Source organism: Chaetura pelagica, unplaced genomic scaffold, assembly GCF_000747805.2.
Source record: "Chaetura pelagica isolate M959 unplaced genomic scaffold, ChaPel_1.0 scaffold109, whole genome shotgun sequence".
NCBI lineage: Eukaryota > Metazoa > Chordata > Aves > Apodiformes > Apodidae > Chaetura > Chaetura pelagica.
Genome location: NW_009970725.1, coordinates 14,430,608 through 14,435,610, shown reverse-complemented (window position 1 = coordinate 14,435,610; position 5,003 = coordinate 14,430,608).

Genomic DNA, 5,003 nt, shown 5'->3' with positions numbered 1-5,003 from the left:
AATAGCAAGTATGCCTGTGTTTAATGTGGTTTTGCATTGTTCGACTTGACATACAAACAATGAAATGAGAGGAGTGTTAAATTTAACTTAGTGCTTGGAATGCCCTGCTTATGCAAGAAACCGCATGGAACTGTGAGGGAAACAAGAAAAAAAAAATCACAAGTATTAGTGGGAAACAAATGTGCTTTGGGATTGCCAGCCAAAGCATACAGGGGTAATAAAACAAAAGAGATTTTGGAAAGTGAAAATGGCAGAACTGAAAAGGGGAGTCTATTCTGTTGTTTCCCTCACCTCTCATTGTAGGTGTAAAACAATGTAACATTCATGTCTCAAATGCTTCACAGATATTCTGCTGGTGCAACGGGATGGGCATGTATCAAGAGCAAAGTCCACATCCTGTTTATGTTCTGCTGTCTGTCCTAAGGGCTTTCTGTAGGCAACAAGACTCCACTCCAAGCTGAGTTATTTCTCCAAGTTTGAGTTAATGTCTGTGTCAGCATATTGATGCTTAATTAGGAATGGAAGAGCCCGAACTACAACTTGTACAACCGATTACAAATATTAAGCTAGATTTTGGATACTTAAAGATCTCTTTCTATCTCTTCCCTCTGCTGCTGCTCTAAGAAGTTACAACTTTCACTTTGTGTAGCAAATGTGGTGATAAATTAGGTTTTGTCCTGCTAAGTGTTCATCTCTGCAATTAAGGTCCTTCTATACCAGGGGCAGCCTGGGAATAGTGGGATCTATTCACACCAGGGGTTTATAACAATTGATAAAATGTTGCTGAGGCTCATTTCCGTCTTGTGCTACACCAAGCACAGGTGACTCAGGAAAAGGCAGTATGCTGTACCCGTGCAGGTAACTCTCAATGGGTATTTTCCCAGCTGTTCCCAAAGCTATGGAGCTGCACAAAACTGAGTCTGAGAAGTCACACGAGGGAGAAGGATACATAGTTCCAGATGTCCTGGATTTTTTCCAAGAGACACATGGTGATAGTTTGTTGTATAGTTGTGCGTTTAAGCCTTCAATTTTAAAATTATGATGAACAAAGTCCCCTCCCTGGAGGTGTTCAAGGCCAGGCTGGATGAGGCTTTGTGCAACCTGGTCTAGTGGGTGATGTCCCTGCTCATAGCAGGGAGGTTGGAACCTGATGACCTTAACCATTCTATGATTCTATGAGTCTATGAAAGATGTTCCCGCATTACAGAATCCTCGTTGTCCTGGTTTAAGCCGGGATGAAGCCAATTTTCTTTTTAAGGAATGTTTTGCCTCTTTTAAGCGCTTGGCAAAAGTTGCATCAAGTTTTTCAGCTGCTAGGCTGATAGTGTCTGAATCACAGAATATGCTGAGTTGGAAGGGACGCATCAGGATCATCCAGTCCAACTCCTGTCCCTATGTAGGGCATCCCTAGAATCACACCATGTGCCTGAGAGCACCGTCCAAATGCTTCTTGAACGCAGACAGGCTTGGTGCTGTCACTACTTCTCTGAGGAGCTTGTTCCAGTGCTCAACCACCCTCTGGGTAGAAAACCTTTTCCTTATATCTAACCTAAACCTCCCCTGATTCAGCTTCCTGTCATTTCCCTGAGTCCTGTCACTGGTCACAGGAGTGAAGAGATCCCCATCTCTTCCCCTTGTTTATATGTTTATAATTACTTCTGAGAGACCAAGGCCACTTTGCTCTGCTTGTTAAATCTGCTGCTTCCGACACTAAAGGAGCAGAAGAGCCATTACTACAGCCCTCCCATGGGGAGTAGTGGGCTAGACAGATGGCAGAATTGAACAAAGATACTATTCCATCCCGTATGTACATGATACTCAATATCAATTCCAGGATCACAGAAGTCAAGTCTTCTTCCCTTCTCTTCTGTCCATGGCTGGTGTTTGGGTAGGACTCTGTGGGTCCATCACAACTGATCCATAGGCCTGTGCATTCCTGACCCTCATAACTCTCCCACAGATCTTGTTGTCTCTGCTGCTATCTCTGGTAGCAGTCTGGGCATTTTTGGAACTGCTCACAGCTCAGGAGATGCCGTGGGAGTTGCTGGGGGTCTGGGGAGACAATAGGGTTTTGCACACTCCTGCACATACTTGTATATGTTTGTACATATTTTCTTTTATTCTCAGTATTTAATTAAAGCTGTCTAGTTTAGTTTTCGAACAGGAAGCCTCTCTCCTTATTCTCTTTCTCTTTTCCCTACCTGGCTGGAAGGGGGAAGGGATCAAGAGCATTGTTGTAATTTGTTTAATTGCTGATCCTGAGTCAAAGTCTGACACTCATGCATTTGTATATTCATAGAATCATAGAATCATAGAATCATAGAATCTTAGGGGCTGGAAGGGACCTCGAGAGATCATCTAGTCCAACCCCCCTGCCAGAGCAGGGTCACCTAGAGTACATCACACAGGAACACATCCAGGCGGGTTTTGAATGTCTCCAGTGAGGGAGACTCCACAACCTCCCTGGGCAGTCTGTTCCAGTGCTCTGTCACTCTCACAGTAAAAAAATTTTTTCGGATATTCACCTTGAACTTCCTATGCTCCAATTTACACCCATTACCCCTTGTCCTATCACTGGTCATCACTGAGAAAAGCCTAACTCCGTCCCCCTGACACTCACCCCTTACATATTTGTAAACATTGATGAGGTCACCCCTCAGTCTCCTTTTCTCCAAGCTAAAGAGACCCAGCTCCCTCAGCCTTTCCTCATAAGGGAGATGTTCCACTCCCCTAATCATCTTCGTAGCTCTGCGCTGGACTCTTTCGAGCAGTTCCCTGTCCTTTTTGAACTGAGGGGCCCAGAACTGGACACAATACTCCAGATGTGGCCTCACCAATGCAGAACAGAGGGGGAGGAGAACCTCTCTTGACCTACTAATCACACCCTTTCTAATGCACCCCAGGATGCCATTGGCCTTCTTGGCCACAAGGGCACATTGCTGGCTCATGGTCATCCTCCTGTCTACCAGGACCCCCAGGTCTCTTTCACCTACACTACTCTCCAGCAGTTCAGCCCCCAACCTGTACTGGGACATGGTGTTGTTCTTCCCCAAATGTAAAACTCTGCACTTCCCCTTGTTGAATTTCATCATGTTTCTCCCCGCCCAACTCTCCAACCTATCTAAGTCTCTCTGAATGGCAGCACAGCCTTCTGGTGTGTCAGCCACTCCTCCCAGCTTAGTGTCATCAGCAAACTTGCTGAGGGTACATTCTATACCCTCATCCAGGTCGTTGATGAAGATGTTGAACAACACCGGTCCCAGTACCGACCCCTGTGGGACTCCACTAGTCACACACCTCCAACCAGATTCTGCCCCATTGACTACAACTCTCTGACTCCTTCCTTTCAACCAGTTCCTAATCCACCTCACTTCCTGGTCACCAAACCCATACCTGATCAACTTTTCTACAAGGATGCTGTGGGAGACGGTGTCAAATGCTTTACTGAAATCAAGATAAACCACATCTACCGCTCTACCATCATCTATCCACCTAGTAATTTCCTCATAGAAGGCTATGAGGTTAGTCAAACATGATTTACCCTTGATAAAACCATGTTGACTGCTCTTGATGACCCCCATGTCCTTGATGTGCCTGGAGATAGTGCCAAGAACAAGTTGTTCCATCACCTTTCCAGGGATGGAGGTGAGGCTGACCGGTCTATAGTTACCCGGGTCCTCCTTCTTGCCCTTCTTGTAGACTGGAGTGACATTTGCTATCCTCCAGTCCTCAGGCACCTCACCTGTTGCCCATGACTTACTGAAGATGATGGAGAGTGGCCTAGCAATGACCTCCGCCAGCTCCCTCAGCACCCTTGGGTGCATTCCATCTGGACCCATTGATTTATGGATGTCCAGATTACTCAACTGATCCCTAACCCAATCCTCATCTACCATGTCAAACTCTTCCTCTATCTTGACTTCTTCTGGGGCTATAATATATATATATATAATAATATATATATATATATAATATATTGGCACAGAAGATTTCAGGGGGACTATCTGCAAACTGCCATGCAGCAACTCAAGCTAAGTATGAAAGGGGACAGGAGAAAGATGCAAGGTAATGACAGTTTATCCCATTTTCTACTATATAAACAGCTACTATTCTTGCCTCTTTAGTATTATCTTGACAATGAATAACCCATATCATTCTTGCTTTTAAGGTGTTTTCCTTAAATTTCCATTGTTTTGTATGTGTGCAGACAGGAACACACATTTACCATTCAGTTTTTGAGGAGATACCCATCAACTGCAAAGCCTTATAGCCACCACTGCTTCTAACTATTTATTTAGCATTTTACTGGTAGAAGACACTTCTCTGATTGCATTTAACAATAATGAAACATTTACTGGATGCCCTCTAATAACATTTTTAATAGGGAAAAACCCACTGCCTACACATCTTCTAATAAGGAGCATCCACTGAGTTTAATTAAATTGTATAAATGAGAGTCCTATTGTTCTTATCCTACATAACCTCCCCCTTAAACACCACAAGAAGAGCTCAGTTTTAAAGAATCCCTTGCAAGTTAATAGGTCCATGCTGTGTTGACTGGAGTTGAGAAAAGTATCAGAGGCTTTCAGAGAAACTGTCCTGGCAGTAAATTCCCTTAGATTCCAGTGGTTGCATAGCATGATGCATGGTGAACTCATTTGGCTGTAGTCAATGAACGGTACCAGAAGCAGCCACAAATAATATTGAGGGTGAAGGGTTTTTTTTGTTGTTTTATTTCATTCCATTTGTTTTACATTATGCCATGACTTCTGAGGAGGGGGATGAAGTATCCCTTCTGTCCCCTGCCACAGATGAAGTATGGAAAAATTCATGAAGGAACCAGCTATACTGCCATTGCACATGAGTAGCAGGAATCTGTTTCATTTCTGTTCCATACTTCTGTAACGTTGGGAGAGAAATGATGAGGAATTTGTTTTGGAGAGAATATGTATTGGAATATGTATTAGAGAGAAAGTAAAATGACATATGAGGTTTTTAATGGT